The sequence below is a fragment of the Hemitrygon akajei genome, chromosome 12, assembly GCF_048418815.1.
Source record: "Hemitrygon akajei chromosome 12, sHemAka1.3, whole genome shotgun sequence".
In the NCBI taxonomy this organism is placed as follows: domain Eukaryota; kingdom Metazoa; phylum Chordata; class Chondrichthyes; order Myliobatiformes; family Dasyatidae; genus Hemitrygon; species Hemitrygon akajei.
Genome location: NC_133135.1, coordinates 83,764,051 through 83,784,397, shown reverse-complemented (window position 1 = coordinate 83,784,397; position 20,347 = coordinate 83,764,051). Strand labels below are relative to the sequence as shown.

At 43.3% G+C, this 20,347-nt stretch overlaps 1 long non-coding RNA gene across 2 annotated transcripts in view; it reads left to right on the top strand.

The window, feature by feature from the left end:
- The window catches only part of LOC140736608 (uncharacterized), a 34,190-nt gene extending 16,905 nt beyond the window's left edge, over positions 1 to 17,285 (top strand). For both annotated transcript variants that reach the window (XR_012100985.1, XR_012100986.1), the window contains exon 2: positions 17,142 to 17,285. This is a non-coding gene — a long non-coding RNA (uncharacterized lncRNA). The remainder of the gene's footprint in view (positions 1 to 17,141) is intronic.
- The last annotated feature ends 3,062 nt before the right edge of the window (positions 17,286 to 20,347 follow it).

Sequence of the window (20,347 nt, the reverse complement as noted above, 5' to 3'; positions counted from 1 at the left end):
ACCGTCTGCGTGAGATGATGGGCTGTTGGGACTTTGAGACTTTTTTTTACCGTGCCATGGACTGCTCTTTATCAGATTACGGTATAGCTTTACACTGTTGGAACTAAATGTTAAATTATGAGGTATTTGTCAGTTAGTCTTTTATCAATTATGGTATTGTCTGCACTGTTGCAACTAAATGTTAACTATAACTATGTGGTTTTGTGTAGGTTTTTGGTTTGTTGGGTGGTAAAGTTGGTCTCCTGACTTGGTGTGTCTGGGTAGTCTTGTTTTGTCTGATGGATTTGGAGTTCCTTTCCAGGGAATGTGCTAAGATGGTAGCACAATATTAATATGCAGCAGCCTCTCTGGACTCTGGATTGGAGATTACCAAACGTTATGTGGTTTTTCTTGTGTGGTCTGTTTTGTCGAGTGCTTTTTATTTGTGATATCATTCCGGAGAACGTTGTCTCATTTTTTAACTGCATTGCATTTGTGGTTTCTAAATGACAATAAACTGAATCTGAATATGAATCTGAAAATCATCACAGGCTTCCTGCCTCAGTGTTTCAAATAATTAACTTCTCCAGAAACCTTCGAATTTATAGCATCCACAGCATAGTTGCTATGATATGCTTCTTTAGATATTCACATCCTGTTTCTCTTTCTCTTTCACTTAGTTCATCTCTCTTGCCTTTCATCCCATCATCGACCTCCCCTTTGAGCCTTGCCTCTACCTGTGCACTACAGCTCACATCACTTTTCTTTGCATCTTTAAGCCTATTTAATCTCTAACTGCTCCCAGGACTGATAGAGATCTTGAGTCATAAAGCACAGAAAAGTAGTAATCTGAAACTATAACTTTGATGAAAGTCTGAATAGTGGTAAAATAAAGTTCAAATTCATTGTCATTCAACCATACACATGTATACTGCCAAATGAAGCAATGTTCCTCTGGACCAAGGCTCACAACAGAGAATATATAACTCATACACACAGCACATAAATTAATATTACCACAAATAAATTAATAAATAATAAGGTGCATTTATGGTACAAGTTAAGAAGTAAACAGTATAACATTACTGGCATTGCATAAGTGATGAGGTGTGGACGGAGGCAGGGTGTTTGGTCATCTTACTGCCTGGGGGAATAAGCAGCTTTCCAATCTAGCAGTTCTTGCCTTAATGCTATGAAACCACCTGCCTGATGGTTGGGGTCAAAGAAGTTGTTGGACAGTTGGGAGAAATCATTGATAATGCTAAGAGCCCTGCATACACTGAGTTCTTGAAAAATATTCACTGGTGGGTGGAAAAGAGACCCTGATGATCCTCAGCAGCCCTTTGTAGGGACATGCACTCAGATGCTTAGCAATTCCCCTACCAGATGCTGATGCAGATGGTCAGGACACTCTCAATGGTGCTCCTGTAAAAGTTGGTTAGAATGGAGTGAGAGAGTCAGGCCTGCCTTAATCTCCTCAGGAAGTGGAGATGCTGTTGTGCTTTCTTGACCAAGGAGGCGGTGTTGAGGGACCATGTGAGATCAGCCATTTTGTGCACTTGCAGAAACTTTGTGCTCCTAACACAGTCCACGAAGGAGCTGATTATATGCAGTGATGATTGGTCAGCCAACTCCTTCCTAAAGGCTCAAATCAACTCCTTGGTCTTGGCTACATTCAGACACGTTATTGTGCTCACACCAATCTATCAGCCACTCTACCTCCTCTCTGTATGCTGTCTTGTCATTTTTGTTGATGATGTCAAACAGTGTCATCAGTGAGCTTGATGATTTGGATTGAACTGGATCTAGCAGTGCGGTCACACATGAACAGCAGTGGGATGAGCACACAGCCCTGGGGAGCGCTGGTGCTCAGCATGATGCAGCTAGAGGTGTTTCTGGCAACACAAACTGACTGTGGCCTTTCTGTAAAGAAGTCCAAGATCCAGTTATAGAGAGAGGTGTTGAGACACAACGGGAAACAGTTTGCACCTCAGCTTCTGAGGGATGATCATAAACCCTTAATAACTCAGGCAGTGCCTGAGGGATAAGGAACAGTTCAAGATTCCTCCGGAAGATCTTTCTGTAGAGCTGACAGAGTTTTCAGTTCAACACGAGTGAATCTGCAGATGCTGGAAATAAATAAAAACACAAAATGCTGGCAGAACTCAGCAGGCCAGACAGCATCTATGGGAGGAGGTAGTGACGATATTTCGGGCCGAAACCCTTCATCAGAGTTTTCAGTTCTGTGCCTCACCTACTGAGAATTTCCAGCAATTTCTCTTTATATTTTAGTAAGTCATAGAACATTCACTTTATTAATGAATACTGCACATTATCCCATTGTTGTACAAGTTTCAATGTGACTATCCTCCTATTTTCTAACTTTTCAAAGAACTTTGCTGGATTTTTTCCAAAACAGATTTTGACTCTCCCCGTAAGTGTTCAGCTAGAGTCCCTGTTCAAGTCTTTTCGTCTCACTTTAACACATGACCAAGAGAAACTGAAGGGATTTACAACAGAGTGTGAGATGTTATTTTCAATTACCCAGCCAACCCATCAAATTACTAGTTTAATCAGTGGGAAAAGTAACTCCAGGTGAGTTTATTCTCCATCTCCCCTCCAAATACATTGAAAAAAGTTAACTAGTTATAATAGATAAAGGACTGCAAGTCCAATATCCAAAGTAATTATTTTTTGAATATTTCTATTCATTGAACTCTGCCCTGCACATTTCTGTATGTGTCAGCTATCCAATAGTTTTGTGGTGGAACAAGAGAATGCAGATCTGGGAACCTGGAGCAAAAGCAAATTGCTGAAGGAACTCAGCAGGTTGCGGAGCATCTGAACAGTCAGTGTTTGAGGTGGAAATGCTTCACCTGGACTGAAAGGTGGAAAGGAAATGGCCAGTATAAAGAACTGAGGGGAGGGGGCGTGACAAGAGAATGTGGGCAGCAGGAATCTCAGAAGGGAGCAGTGAGAGAGGATCTGTCAAAAGGAAAACTTCTTTTAAGTGAGCATACCTTGAAAAGACTTTGCAGTGGAGTAGTAAAATCATGACACAAGAGACTGCAGCTATTGGATTTGGGGTGCCGGTACAAACCAATCAAACTGAATGGGTGCTGGGAGCTAAAGTAGTTAGATGCAGTCAATGTGAGTGTCCCCCTACACCAGAGATTTCCAACCTGGGATCCACACACCCCTTGGTTAATGGTAGGGGTCCATGGCATAAAAAAGGCTGGGAACCCCTGTTCTACACAAGTATCTTTTTAAAGTCATGGAGTCATACAACAGAGAAACATGTTCGTGCTATCTACAAATAGCACATCTATACCAATTCCAATTACCAGCACTTAGTACATTGCAATTCAGATGCTCAGCTATGTACTTCCTAAATTTGGGTTATGTTCTCTGGAGCATCAGAAGCTGAGGTGAGACCTGAGAGAGATTTATAAAATTACTGGAGGCAGAGATAGGTTGGACAGTCAGAAGCCTGTTTCCTGGTGCTAAAATATCAAATATTAGAGGGCATGTAAGAGGGAGAAATTTTAAAGGAGGAGTACAGGGCTAGTTTTACATACAAAGTGCTGGGTGTCTGAAATAGGATAGTGATGTAATCAGGTGTGATGGTGGCAGTTAACAGGTTTTGAGACAGTCAGGTTACTCTGCAAGGACTGGAGTGATATGGATCAGGCAGGAACATTAATGTAATTCAGCATCGTGTTCAGTGCAGTCATTGTGGGCTTGAAGGTGCTGCTCCCTTGCTGTATGTTCTATTTTTAAATGTTATGAGTTTGCCTGCCTGTACCTTCCAGTGGAAGTGCTGCAGAAACTTCATCAGAACCAGCTTTTCAACTGGACCACACGGGGACAACCAGCCCTTAAAAAAAGGACATGCCAAAATTTTAGAAGCACTTTTGCAGATAAATGCTGGCAACTTGGTGCAGAACTGCAGTAGTATCCAAAATGTCAATGGAGAGTTTATTGTCATATGCACAAGTATATGTATGTACAGAAGCAATAATAAACTTCCTTGTAACAGCTTCACAGACACATGGCATCATATAAGCAGCATTCACAAGAAAAATGTAAACACAATTAAAAACAGTTTTTTACAAGAAAGGTCACAATACAATCAGAAAAGTATATGGTCTATTCTAGTGCAAGGTGATTAAACAGGTAATAGTATTGCTCAACTCTAGTGATCAGTGTTGTGCTGGTTGAGTGAAGAACCGAATGTTTGAAGGGAAGGAGCTGTTCTTGAACCTTTGATGTATTAGGCTGAGTCCATTACTCTGCAGCTTTTTACATTCCTGTACGTTTGAATTGCTGTACCAGTCAAGAACATTCAACAGTACGTCTTGAGAGGTTTGTTAGAGGGTTCGGTGGCAAACCATTGAATGCACCACACTCTGAGTTCCACCCATTCACCATTTGTATAAACTCAGCTGTTTTTGGTAGCTTCAGATTCATGTTCAGATATATTTATCGCAACTAGATAGAAACGCGCTGTACAGTGAAACAACCAACACACCTAAAGGTCTACAGGAGGCAGCCCGCATTTCTGAGCCAGCATAACGTGCCCATTGTGCCCAACAGAACAACTCAGAATACAAGAAAGCAGAATGTAAAATTGTCATAGTGTGCCCACGGCTCCATTACATTCATTACACCCATATCATCATCAGCTTACTCGTGCTGATTGCTTCATTTCTTTGTGCTGACTGCTTTAGTCATGCCCAAAATCAGAAGAATTCATTCTGGTTGAATACTCCATCACTTAGTACTTGCCTCCCACTCTATTAATTAAGTAATGCCCACTCTTTAATTCTCCTCTAATGTATGCTGTGTTTATTCAAGTGTAATGCATCAATCAGACATTCATGTTGGGCTCATTTATACCTCCTGTCCCATTAATTTATTCACACTAAATGTTCCATTAACTACTTCACACCATCCACACTGTCGGCAGCACTACCACAGCGGGATGGTATGCATTCAATGCAACCTGCTTTCCTCCTGTGCTTGTCCTGGAGTCACACCTGTGGCAGCCAAACTGTTCCCATTTGATTTCATGACCATCCAGTCAGTAGGATGCAGCCTTGAGATTCAAGATTGTTTAGTGTCATTTCCTGTTCGCAAGTGTAAGGATAACAAAATAATTGTTACTCCAGATCCGATACAGCACCATAAAAAATACAAAAGATAAAGAACACAATAACACACAGTACATAAGTACATAAGGTAGCTTAGTTACATAGATTGATTGGATGTCAATAAAGTGACACTAGACTGTAAAAGTGACTGATGGGAAACAATCAGATAGTGGTGGAGTTAGTGAGTGGAAGTGTTGATCAGTCTTCCTGCTTGGGGAAAGTAACCGTTTTTGAGCCTGGTTGTCTTGGCTTCATTGCCTCCTCTCTGATGAGAGTAAGACAACAGTCCATGAGCAGCGAGAGTAGGGTCCATTATGATGTTATTGGCCCTATCCAGCACCCTTCTGTACATATGTCCTTGATGGCAGATAGGCTAGTGCTGATGATGCGTTAGGTACTTTTGACTACCCATTGTAGAGTCTTCCTGACCACCGCAGTGCAGTTTCTGTAGCAAGCAGATGAGATAACACATCCTATGGTTCTGCCACATCGTATACTGAATGCTTTTGTCAGTCTTCTAAAGGCCAGTTTGATTCATTTTAAAATTTCATTGTTGAAATTGAATAATAATTAAGTATATTTAAATTTTTTACATAACTTTTAAAATACTTGTATCTAGATACACTCTACTTATTAATGAACAACATCAAATAGTGAACCAAACAAACAAAAGTAAATGTAGATTTTAATTAATGTGGCTGACACCGTTCAAAGTCAGGCACAATGTTTTCTTCTGTGCAATAGAGCACAGCTGTGCAAGTCTGGAAAGCATTAAATTCACGCCAAGAAATTATTCACATCACTTGCTCCCGAAGGTTGCTGTTCCATACATTCATTCTTGATGGCCATTATCAGAAGAATGCAGTAGCAATGGAGAGCTTGCAGTAAAGGTTCAACAGAATGTTGCCTGGAATGGAGAATGGCATTAAAAAGTAGAGACTGGATCGGTTGGGCCCATTGAATCTTTATTCATTTTCTTAGATGCTGCCTGACCTGCTCAGTTACTCCGGCATTTTGCATGTGTTGTATTGTAACTGTATCCAGCTGTGTGCTTCTTCTGGCTGTCGATCCCTATACCCACTACCCTCTGTGTGAAAACCTGTAGAACGCAGGACACTGAGGGCCAACGTTGAAATCATCTGTGAAATCATGAAAGGCATAAATAGAATAGGCAATCAGAGTCTTTTTCCGAGTGCAGGGGATTCTCAACCAAGAGGGCTCCAGTGCAGAGAGAGGGGAGAACTTCTGTAAGCAAGTTTGTACGTTCCTTCCTGTGTGCACGTGGGTTTCCTCCGGGTGCACAATCCAAAAAACATACTGGTTAGAAGGCTAATTGGTCATTGTAAATTGTTCCGTGATTAGGTTAGTGTTAAATAGGTGAGTTGCTGGACAGTGTGACTCATTGGGTTGGAAGGGTCTGTTCCGTGCTGGGTCTCTAAATAAATAAACAAGCTTTGGAGGAGACCTTAGGGCTAAGGTTTTCACACAGAGGGTACTGGGTATAGGGATCGACAGCCAGAAGAGGCATACAGCTAGATATATATTTACAATACAACACACACAAAATGCTAGAGTTACTCAGCAGGTCAGGCAGCATCTATGAAAATGAATAAAGAGTCAATGTTTCGAGCTGAGACCCTTCATCAGGACTGAATGAATGGAAGGGGGAAGGTGCCAGAATAAAAAGGTGGGGAGGGCAAGGATGACAAGCCAGAAGATGATAGGTGAAACCAGGTGAGTGGGAAAGATAAAGGGCTGGGGAGGAAGGATTCTGATAGGAGAGGAGAGTGGACCATGGGAGAAAGGGAAGAAGGAGGGGAACCAGGGAGAAGTGATAGGTAAATGAGGAGAAGACATAAGAGGCCAAAGTAGGGAATAGAAAATGAGGGAAACGGGAGGGGAAAGGGAAGTAGAAATTGACATTCATGCTGTCAGATTGGAGGCTATTAAGATGGGATATGAGATGCGTGTTGCTCCTCCACCCTGAGAGTGGCTTCCTCATGGCACAAGAGGAGGCCATGGACTGACATGCCGGAATGGGAATGAGGATAGGAATTAAAATGGTTGGCCACTGGGAAATTCTGATTTTGGTGGATGGGTAGATAGTGCTCAATTTAAGTCAGATCTCACCAGTGTAGAGGAGGCTGCATTGGGAACACGGCCCCAGCAGATTCACAGCTGAAGTGTTGCCTCACCTGGAAGGACAACCTTGGCCCTGACTGGAGATGAGGGAGGACCTGAATGGGTAGATGTAGTACTTTGGCTGCTTTCAGGGAGATGTGAAGGGAGGGATGACGGGACATAACAATCACGGAGGAAGCAATTACTGCAGAAAGTGGAGAGAGGGACAGGGTGAAGTTGTTGCAGCCTGGGTAAAAGTACACACTCAGGACAACTACTTTTTCGGGTTTTAATTCCTTTATCTGTTTTAGACGTTTAAATGCCAGAAGAGGGTCTTAAAACAAAGCAAAAGACCTTACAATCAGGTCCTGCTGCTTACAGTCTCTGTTTAACCTTCGATTCACATGCTTGCATCTTGATCAATTGCGTATGCAGTATAAAAATACAAAGAAAACCGCACAAAACGAATACAGTACTAATACGGTAGTGGCAATTTTGAAGAAACACAATACAAACAACATTAGAATCCCCTCCAACCCTGTACCTTATACATAGCAGTGCAAAATGTAAGCGAATATTTCTCATCTAAGATGTCTACTACTTTTTAGTACACACGTGCTGAACCCCCGAACGGAGACTGAACATTCACATTACGCTGTTACATGCACAATCAGTCATGATACAATAAAGTTAGACAAAAGGTACACTTTGGCACAACTTTTGCAAGATATTGCCTGGTCATTAAATTACAGGAAGTCTGACCTACTTGGCCGGTGAGGAACCTTGCAAGCCACGCTATCCAGCGTCGAGTTCTTTACTCATGAAAATCTAACGCATCCACATGTAAAACACGTCAAATTACCAGCATACCCAATTTGCCAACAAGCATAAACGAATTCACATGGATATTGTAAATTAATGCTCACCTTTCCTCACCATGCCTAGCATCCCTGGGAGGAACGCAATTGCAAAGCCCCACCAGCTCCTGCAGCAGAAAACAAAATGGTCTCCCCACTATCCCGCGCGTGCGTAATGACGTCACCATCTCCACTTAAAGGCACAGACAACTATTCTAGCATTACCTGGATGAATGCCTGAGTACACTTTTTAACAATAATGAATCGCATTTGATGGTCACCCGGTTACATTCTCCCTGCATTCAAGTAATCGTCCTCCATTACTCGCTCAATACAAGGGTACTTTTAACCTCCTTAAGTGCTTCTCTAAAGATAACTGAACTAAGACTAGCCAGTATCTCAGACACAGTTGCCGGACTGATGGGGTCCTCAGCAGGGACTGACCTTGGTGCGCGATGTGGGTTAGGGTGCTGTCCAGCATTTACTCGTTTACTCCTGCGGGGTGCTGCCCCAGGAGGGCTACTGACCTCTGCCCCTGCATTAGCAGTTGTCGGCTCCCCAGTCTCAATCCCAGGAGGTGTCACGTTTTCGGAAGATATGCTGTCTAGGCTAGGGTCAAGACTCTGTACACCCTGTTCTGACATCTTCTACCACTATCATACCATTTTCTGAATCCTCAGATTCTGATTCCTGCCCCAGGGGCGAGCTGGCCTGAGTTACTGGAGTTAGCAGTCTCCTTTGGGGAGCTGGAGTGGGATGGTTCTCACAGGGCCTGATGTCTACCCTGTTCACCCTCTTGCTAGGCCCGCCCTCCCAAGGTTCCACAGTGTATGTGTTGCCCAGTACCTCTACCACCCTGTAGACGGTAGGGTTCCAAGCATCCTGGATCTTATTACAGCCTAATGGTCTGTTACTCAAGTAAACCAGCGCATTCACAGCAACTTTGGGACAGTAAACTTTGTCCTCCTGCCGGGCAATGTGTTCTGCTGCCTTCTGTTCAGAGTATTCTTTTGCTCTGGCATGCGCATCCCTCGGTCGGCTCTGGGATACAGCTGGCGTTGGAGTGTTCCCTTGCATCGGACCACTTACATCACTAGTACCAGCTTCCCAAGCTCAAATCTGCTTAACCCTACAGCTGTTAAGACCAGCGGCAACCAGTGCCGGGTCAAGAGCAATGCCGCGATTGATCAAATTACAGATCGCCACAGACCCATCAAACTCCGCATCTTCTGAGACAGGCTCCGGCTCCCCTGCAAATGGCTGCCTAGAGAGTGCATCAGCCATGGCATTGCTCCGACCCGGACGATACTGTACAGCGAAGTCAAACCCTGACAGCTGTGAGATCCATCTTTGCTCCACTGCGCCCAACTCGGCAGTTTTCAAGTGGGATGGGGGTTATTGTCAGTGGTTTCAGACCCAGCAGGTATGTGCTCAGTATCTTTTCCCAATACTCAGACTACTGCTTTTCTTTCAGTAGCGTGCTTCTGCACTTTCTGGAAAACTTCTCTGCATTGAGAATCCAGCTTCCCTTCTAGGGTGGTGTCAAACTCTGGGTAGACAAGTTGCCTACACTGGCTCATGCCTACAAAACATGGGATAGGTGGTTCGGAGCCACCAGGATCCCTGACTACTAGAAAGCCACAATTTGGTATCTTCATGCCCATTGCTTGAACCTCTAGATCTAGATACCCAAGGTAAGGAATATCAAGAGTGTTAGCCTAAGCCAGCCAGCAGTGGACAACATATCCTTGTCCTCTCCATTCAAGTGTTTGCAAAGAACTGTTCAGTCAGGGTGCTTACTTGACTACCTGTGTCCGACAGACAATGGACAGGGACACCTGATATTTCAAGCTCAGCCACTGGACATGTTCCTATCACGCATTGCAGCAACTGGTCATGGGATAGCGGTTGATCCTTCATATCTATGAGTTTCCTCCGAATTGCCCGACTCCCAACCTCTTGAGAGCAGGAGGATGCAGACTCCACTTCCCCTGCACACTGCTTCTATGGGCAATTCTTGGCCAAGTGCCCTCTCACCCGACACTTGAAACATATCGGTGTCCTATCTTCTGTGAACCTAGGCTGTAAATTACGTCTGCCGCTAGTAGCATGTGTAAAATCCCTCTGTACAGTGAGATCTTTCACTGCATGAGTCAACTCACAGCTCTGCGACTACTTTAAGGATGTCATCTAATGTGACAGACTCAGATTCCTGAGCTTTAGCAATCGAGCACTGTGCCTGGCTAATGCTACCCTTGACTTTCCAGACTTTGTGTCTCCCAGGGGCTCTTCTGCGAGCCACAGACGAGCCTCTTCTCTCACTTCTATCATTGAGGACTCAGGGTGGTTCCGCACGAATCTGTGGAGCTCCCTTCTGAGGGAAGGATCCCTGATCCCCTCTATAAATTGATCTCTTAGTACCACCCTCTTATTGGTCACAGCATCAAGGCAGTGCTTCAGTATTGTTACGTACCCCGTAACTGGCTCACTTACCAGCAAAGGTAGAGAGGTCCATTGAAGTCTGATGGTACTATTTTTAACAGTATTTATTGATAAAAATACACAAAAATAATATCAATGCAAACATACAGATAATATACGTCATCAATACTAAATCTAAAAGCGCGAGTATAATAATAATCAATAAGGAATAGCTCTATCGTTGTCTAGGGGATAATGTATTGTCCAATGGAAATATAAAAGTCACTTTAGTTCATTCAAGCTGCAGTTTTTTGGTTGGAGAGAAAGACGGGTTAAAACTTGCTCATTCCTTTTATGATGTCAATCCTTCGAGAGACGTTGGGAGTTGATTTCCCCGTTGTTAGCTAAAAACCGTTCTTCCATGGTAAAGGCCCACCGATTCTGGGGCAAATGGAAACGGACGCACGTGGCCTTCCCCACCGGCTTTCGCTAGTACGGGATCGCTAGCGTTTCTTCTGGTGCGTCTGAGGGGGCTGTGCCCACAGACCCTCTTTTATCCTGACTCACAGGGTCTCAGGTGTCAATCAGGCTGGGATGATGCAATCCCTCCACCAACCTCCCCCTCGGTTCATTGCCTGAGGCTTCGATTGCATCATACAGTATTCAATACACAATCCCGTCTCCAAGAGACAATAGCCATTATCAATGGTTCCGCCTTTCGGAGGCCAGGACACATTCCAAACTCTTTGTGGATTCTGCATGTCTTTCTCTCATTTCCTGGGTCTCCTGACCCAAATCAATAGCGATCCTGCGATTCTCAAAAAGGAGGGGGCTGCAGGCGTAACTGTATCAAGTTAAGAGCTTGGGCTAGGGCATGTGAAAACTCTCTTACATCTTCACCCTCAAGCTGTTTGCGACTGTAGAGGCTATGCCATGGCTGGGGTACGCTGTGCTTGTCTCTAAAAGCTTCCCTGAGATAGGTGAACAGTCACCAGCCCGGTCTTCCCCCACATCACTGTGCATATGACAAAGTCATATTGATCCTGGTCAGACTGATTTCTACTATGAAGTGCACGTTGTACTTCTTCAATAAAGTCATCAACAGACCTCCCATCTTTCTCAACATCCCCCGTAAAAGGAACAATGTGTCTTTTCCTGGGGACATATACAAAGGACCTTTTGCTTAATGAATCTATGATTGCCATGGCTTCATCATACCTAATTCCCTAATTTGCTCATTCAAATCAAGTTCAACTGGTTTGTCCTCTGAGTGTGACATAGTAAAAACTCAAGTCTTTAAAGTTTTCACAAGCCTGCAAAAGGAGTTGCTGCCATCCTTTGCTGCAAACGTGATGGCTTCACGGCCCGCAGTTCCCTGGATCCACGTCACCGCTCTGTGTCCTGACGTCAGTCGCTGACATCCCAGCCCAGTCCCGAGGCTTCACCACGCTCTCCACGAGGCAACAGGCGCTCTCCCCTTCTGCCCGATGGGAACACAGTCCAGTCTTCACCACTACCATATTAGGTATTGTATATTATACTGCATACAACAATCAGAGACCCTCTAAACTGGTTTGGAATTAGCCCCACTCCTGGTACCAAATGTTATAGCCTGCGTAAAAGTACACACTCAGGACAACAACTACTTTTTCGGGTTTTAATTCCTTATCTGTTTTAGACGTTTAAGGGCCAGAAGAGGATCTTAAAACAAAACGAATGACTTTACAATCAGGTCCTGCCACTTACAATCTCCATTTAACCTTCGACCCACACACTTGCGTCTCGACCAATTGCATATGAAGTATAAAAATACAAAGAAAACCGCACAAAACGAATACAGTACTAATACGGTAGTGGAAATTCTGAAGAAACACAATACAAACAACATTAGAATCCCCTCCAACCCTGTACCTTATACATAGCAGCAAAAAATGTACGCGAATACATCTTATCTAAGACATCTACTATTTTTTAGTACACACGTGCTGAACGCCCGAACGGAGACTAATCATTCACATTATGCGGTTACATGCACAATCAGTCATGATACAATAAAGTTAGACAAAAGCTACGCTTCAGCACAACTTTTACAAGATAGTGCCTGGTAGTTAAATTACAGGAAGACTGACCTACTTGGCCGGTGAGGAACTTTGCACAAGCCACGCTATCCAGTGTCGAGTTCTTCACTCATGAAAATCTAACACATCCACATGTAAAACATGTCAAATTATTGATATTCCTGATTGGCCAACAAGCATAAATGAATTCACATGTATATCGTCAATTAATGCTCACATGGGAGGAACTCAATTTCAAAGCCCCACCAGCTCCTGCAGCAGAAAACAAAATGGTCTCCCCACTATCCCGCGCGTGCGTAATGACGTCATCATCTCCAATTAAAGGCACAGACAACTATTCTAGCATTACCCGGATGAATGCCTGAGTACACTTTTTAACGATAATGAATAGCATTCGATGGTCACCCGGTTACAGAAGTAATAATGTGTTTGGTGATAATTCTCTTGCTTGCAGAGTGAGAATATATTTTATCTTCTTTTTCTTTACTCCTCCGCCTTCTCCATTCTTCCATTCCCTACTCTGGCCTCATATATCTTATCCTCACCTGCCTATCTCATCCCCTGGTATCCCTTTTTCTTCCCTTTTTCTCATGGTCTACTCTCCTCTCCTGTCAGATTCCTTCTTCTCCAGCCCTTCACTTTTCCCACTGTCCTGACCTTACCTATCACCTTCCAGCCTATTCTTCTTCTCCTCCCCCTTTTCATTCTGGCATCTTCCCCCTTATTTTCTGATGAAGGGTCTCAGGCCAAGACATTGTAAATTAATTTTCATAGATGCTGCTTGACCTGCAGAGTTGCTTCAGTATTTTGTACGTGTTGCCCTGGACTTCCAGCACCTGTTGATGTTTTACCTCAGTGCCATGTTCCTGTATTTAACTAAATCCTTTGTTTTCTTTAATGAAAAACTCACCCAAGAGGTTGGTGCTAATATACATCTGAAAGGAAAAAGAGGGTGGGGCAAATGAGGTTTAAGGAAGGAATATCAAAGATTGGGTTGGTTCTACCACTGATGGCAGAGAAGGCCAGATCTGAATGAGTACCAATTTCAGAAGGATTCGAAGGCTGGAGGATGTGAGAGAGATTCAGATTCAGATTTATTTATCACATGTACATCGGAAGACACAGTGAAATGCATTGGTTGTTTTAACAAACTGCACATCCAAGGATGTGCTGGGGACAGCCCACAAGTGTTGCCACACATTCTGGCACTAACATAGCATGCATGCAACATCTAACACAGCACACAACACACAATACATACAGTAGCAACAACAGCAGCAAGCCACTCTCTCATTTATCCAAGCCCTCATATGCAGGCAGGTTTCCAGCACCAAGACTGGCCACCTCTTGGCCCAGTACTCTCAGAGTCACAGACTCAAACTTTGGCCCTCTACCTCTGGACCTGCCAACTCTGTTCTTCATCCCTTTGGGCTTACTACCTCTGCATTCACTAAATTTGGTTTTTGACTTTTCCAGCTTTCTACCTTTGCGGTCATTGAGCTCTAGGCTTCAAACTTTGGCTTTATCCTCCAAACTTTGCCTCCCTCTGGGTATTGACCACATAACTCACCAATCATGGGTTTGACTTTTGGTCCTTGACTCAAGACTTGCCTATCATGGGTTTGACATGTTTAACATTTGGGCCTCAGCCCCAGAACTCACCAATCATGAGTTTAATCTTCGGGCCTTGAGTGACCCAACCTCTGGGATCATTGACCTGATACCAGAGGGTATCAGGCCTTGACTTCTGGACTCACATGACTGACGTTCTGATCCTAGTGACTGAGGATGGAGTGTGGTGGGGGTTACCAGCCCTTACAGACCTGTAACTGGAATTCATTAAACTGGGGATCGCAGGTCTCATCAGTGCCTGTTAGCCTGACATGACCTAACTTCTGGATTGCTGAGCATTCCAACTTGGACTCTGAATACAGGCTCCTGCCCCTGACTCTTCAATGCTTCCTTATCCTGTTTTCAGACTTCAGGAGAGGGAAATCAGATGTCCCTGAGCCAGTCCTCATTGGAAGATCAGAGGCAGAGAGGGTTAGCAACTTTACACTCCTGCATGTTACTATTTCAGAGGACATGTCCTCACATGCAAATGCTATTGTGAAAGAAGCATGGCAGCACCTCTACTTCCTGAGGAGTCTGCAGGTCTTGCATGTCATTAAAATCTTTGACAAGCTTCTATAGATGTGCAGAGTAGATTGACTGGCTACATCATGGCCTGGTATGGAAACACCAATGTCTTTGAATGCAATATCCTACAAAGGGTAGTGGATTCAGCCAAGTATATCACAGGTAAATCCTTCCCAATTATTGACCACATCTACGTGAAACACTGTTGTTGGAAAACAGCATCCATCATCAGAGATCCTCACCACCCAGTCCATGCTCTCTTCTCGCTGCTCCTATCAGGTAGAAGGTACATGTGTCACAGGTCTCGCAACACCAGTTTCAAGAACAGTTGCTACCCCTCAATCATTAGGCTCTTGAACAAAAGTAGATAACTAGACTTACTTGTCCCATCAGTAAAATGTTCCTATAATCAATTATTTCACTTTAAGGACTCTTTATCTCATTATCTCATGTTCTCGTTATTTATTGCTATTTATTTATATTTGCATTTCACAATTTGTTGACTTTGACGTTCCGGCTGATCTTTCATTGATTCTGTTATAGTTACTCTTCTATAGATTTGCTGAGTATGCCTACAGAAAAGTGAATCTCAGGATTATATGTAGTGACATGTATGTATTCTGATAATAAAATTACTTTGAACTTTGAACACTGATCCCTGTCCCTGAACCCTTATCCGACTCCTAGCTCTGCACACTGTCCTATGAACCTAAAAAGAACAATTAAATCAGAGCCACGATGTTGATAGGTCATCTTGACCTGGATGTTAACCCGGACAATTGGAGAGGGAAAAGGCCATGAAGGGATTTGAAACCATTTTACAGAACTTATACATTGTGTTGTTGCCATACTGAGAACCAAGGTAAAGCACAAAGATAAAGGCAAATGAGCTTTGTGTAAAGGTACTTGAATGATTAATTACTGTTGGATCCTTGGCAGACCAAATAAGCTCAACCTCTGACCATGGTTTCTGAAAGTGTCATCTCAAACACATGCAATCGTTGCTCTGAAGCACTCTGCCTCATTTAGTTAATTTTTTTAATCTACCTGCTATATTGTAGAAGCAGATGTGTTGTCCATTGTTTCCTTTATAAAGGCAACATTAGCGATTGCCAGCATGCCTCAGATAAACAAGCCAAGAGTAAGTAAATAATCAGCTAACAGAATGAAAGTCTGATAAAGAGGAGAAAATGCTTGTGCAAATCCTATGGGAAATAAGGAGAATCAGACGACTGGAATGAATGAAGGAACTGCAGCCACCTATCCGACAGATAAACACAGGGTTATTGAAAGACCTGGGGGAAATTACAAAGAGCTGTGAAATGGTTAAAACATATGATTTAGTTAAACAGCAGCAGCTAAGTAGTCACACAGAATAAGAGTAAAATATACAAAGAGTGTTTGATGATAATTTTGAGTAAATATGAATATGTTCTGAATGATTGATTTCTTTAAGTTTGTTAGCTTGCTATAAGAGGGGATAAGCAGTTCTGCAGAGATGCACAACCCACTTCAACACCACAGTACAAGTGCATCACTCCTGCAGTATAAACTCATCTGTGATACAGGGCGACACGGTGGCAAAGCTAGTAGAATTCCACTGTTTCACAGAGCCAGGGAGCCCAGAAAGCTTGGAGCTCTTCTCATATCTCAGGACCCACCTCTTAGAAAAGGCATGCATAGTTCATGAAATTTACTATCATCTTTCGTGCTCCAGCACAGGCTCTCTTCACTTGAGAGAAGGTATATCTGAAGATCAAGACCTCACACTTCCACAAAATTCCTATATGTAGTAATCATACACATACCCCACCATTATGCCCATGATCCACTTAAAAGATTTTGTGATCCCCACAGCAGTGGCTTCTTGGTAGTGTTTCAAATCAAAGAGTTTTCATCAGATATTTTTGTGAGGTTACTGTTGGTTGTGTTTTTCTCTCCACAGATGCATCGTAACCTGTTCAGTGTTTCAGACTTTACCTGTGTAAACATTACTACACTGGCAACTGATGAGGGCTGCATTTTCTTCTCTCTCAACTGTTCTTTGTGTATCAATGCCGATCAATTTGTTAAACCAGGTGGAAAATCGGATACCTTGCCTTTGTTGCTAAGTGTGCAAAGCTGATGAACCAATAACCACTAAGATCTTTTATTTGAAAATACCATAGAAAGCAAAACATATTTTTTATACTTTGTGGAAAAAATGATTCTCTGAAGATTGCTTCACTCACTGCCAAAAAAGTAAATGAATTTGTTCAACTGCCTAAGTAGAAATAGACTTTGAGCAAATCCAAGTTCTTGCACCTGCTCGACAGGAGAGATAACAAGCTTTTTACAATGCATTTGTAAGCCATCTGCTCACATTTTTTTTGTACTTTCTGTTTTGTTCTTAGATTGAAAGGAGCTCTTAAGGAAATTACCATTCACATCAACAGCGTGCAGAACACTTCAACTTCTGACTTGCTCTGAAAGGGCAGAAAATGTGCTTCAATCTATTCTTTGATGTGATGTTACCAAATAAATATGACCTCAGTGATTACTGTATGGAGCCAGTACTAAAATGTCAATGTGCTCACTCCTCATACTGACAGCTTTGACTCGAATCTTGAATTGAAAGAATGACACACTTCCTCTAATACTCTGTGTTGCTGCACCGAGAGTGCCTAATTCACTGCACTGACCATCGGACTCATTATTCATAAAAAGAACCTTATTCTTTCCCTGTGCTGCACCACCAAATACCAATAGTCTGACTCATTATTCATGTGCACCTTGGACAATTTTAGATTTAGAAACAAGTCTGTATTGCTATTCCTACATAAAAATACTGCTCTAGAGTCACAGTAATAAAGTTTACAAACAAGCCCGTTGGTACCCTGAATCCATGCTGAACATTAACCACCTCCTTACATTAATCCAACATTAATTGTCCCCATAATGTCATTAACTAGCCTCAAGTTCAACTATTCACCTACACACTACTTGCAATCACAGCTGTCATTTAACCTTGTAACCTGCAGACTGTACACACAAAATGCCAGAGGAACTCAACAGCCCAGACAGCATCTCTGGAAATCTCTGAGTGAACAGCCGACACTTTGAGCCGAGACCCTTCATCAGGTCTGGAAAAAAGAGATGAGAAGTTATTGTAAGAAGGTGGGGGGAGGAGAGGAACAGGTACAAGGTAGTAGGAGACAGGTGAGACCGGGAGAGGGGGAGGGGTGAAGTAAAGAGCTGGGAAGTCGATTGGTGAAAGAGATAAAGGTCCGGAGAATGGGAATCTGATAGGAGAGGACAGAAGGCCATGAAAAATAGGGCAGAGGGAGGCGATGGGCAAGTAAAGAGATAAGGTGAGAGTCGGAAATGGGAATGGGGAAAGGTGAAGGAGACGGTGGGGGCGGGTTTGAGAATTACCAGAAATTTGAGAAATCGATGTTCGTGCCATCAGGTTGGAGACTACACAGACGGAATATAAGGTGGTGCTCCTCTAACCTGAGAGCGGCCTCATCATGGCAACCGGAGAAGCACATGATCACAGAGTGTGCTTGTACCACACAGACAGCACCAAATAGTCTTGTTGAGGATTCTCATCATTGTAGGCTCGTCTTAGTGATTGATTCGGATGGGCAGAACAATACCTTAAAATGCACCCATTAGGTCTTGCAGGTGGAGAGATAATATCTTGTAGTCAAAAGGAGACAATGTAGCTCATTATGTGTGGATACTTTAGACATTCCGCCTTTCCCCCTCAGTCTTTGATAGTGCCTAACATTGAGGTCATTAAAGCTGCTGGAATAACAACTTGCTGTCAGAGACTGTGCATCTGGATGCAGTATATGAGTGGTTTTTATTTGGACAAAACCTTTAAACTGCACTTAGAAATAAAAGAAGAAACAGTTGTCGACTGAAAATGCAGACCGACAAGAGGGTTTGTTTAAATTATTAGCATGGCACAAGACTGGTCGGGTGGAAGGCCTCTTCCCTCCCTGCAAACATTAATTGCCTCTCATCGTACCAAGCAGGGGAATACATACAGGAGATAATAAAGTGCATCATTTACAATCCTGTCACTGTGATAAATGCCACAGGGCGCTCATTATTGCAGGCTTCCTCAGACTTGATTTGTTCCCCCGGCTCGAAGAGTGGTTACTGCTGAGACTTGGAACTGTGCGCCACAGGTATAAAAACGCTGATATCCCAAGAGAAAAGAAGCACAGCGAACACCGGATGTGCCAAAGCCTGAAGAATTGGGACCCAGCCACTGGCAGGAGGACAAATATAACCTTCTTGGAAGGACAATCATCAAAGGACATTCTGTATTTCAGTGGCCTGCTCATCAGCACCCAGATAAAAGGTATTTCTTGTGCACTGCAATTGCCGTGAAATTATCACAAAGTCATCATTATCTCCAGTGTCCACTACTTTTACCCTTCCATCTGCTTGTTTGTTTTCCCCTCCTCCTGTTTGAAAGGATGGTTCAAGTTGCTAAAAGCCTTCTGATATATTGATGGTAGTTGGTTACAGAAGAGTTGGTTGAGGGCAGCACAATATTATTAGAGTTATAGAGTCAAAAAGACTCTGAGTTACACAGTGTGAAAACAGGTCTATTGGCTCAACTGGCCCAGGCCAGCCAAGATTCCCATCTAAGCTAGACCCATTTTCCCATGTTTACCACATATCATTCTGAACCTTTTAGATCCATTTTCTTGTCCAAATGTCTTTAAAGTGTTGTGAACATATCTGCTTCAACCACTTCCTCTGGCAGCTCATTTCATATGTAGTCCACCCTCTGTGTGAAGTATTTACCCAGGAGGTTTCTATTAAATTACTCTCCTCTCACCTTAAACCTGTGCTTTTTAGTTATTGATTCCCCAACCCTAGGAAAAATTATATATGCAGTCATTCTATCTATGTACCTCATGACTTTATACAATCACCCCTCATTCTCCAATGCTCCATTGCACATCAGAAAAATTCATGGCATATGTATCTAACAGTGAACATGCCAATGTGAATGGAGTATTGAACAGATAAACCTTTTATAAACTAGTATGGTGCTATTCAGCTTAGAATATGACATGGGTTATGGACACTGTCCTATTGTGTGTGAAACTGCATTCTGATATCTCTACTTGTATGTTTAGGGTAGTCATAGCCAAAGGGTGGTAGTGAGGATGAACTCCCACTGCTAAACAAATGCTCTTCATGGCGTGCGTCTCAAACAGCCTCTGACAACCAAGTCCAACTCCTGGCCTTCACATGTGGCATAGTTCTTATGCCCGGCGGAGCTGTTCTCACTGACAGAAGGGGCAAAGGTGGGCCACTGGCGTCTTAAAACCAGTGGCAGATGGGGCTTGTTAACCATGGATGGTAGCTCATCTAGGAGAGGGAAATCTCCGATTTCAAACCTCCGCTGCCTTGCGGCTATACCCGCTGACGAGAAAGGCTCTGGGAGTAAACACTGAGGAAAAATCCGGAGTCGGAGTCCGAAGGCGGCTGACTGCTGTACCCAGTACCGGCACGACAACTCCTGCAATGCTGCTGGCACCAAACTGTATCACCTTCCGTCGTTCCTTTGGATCTGTCGTCAGCATGGAGA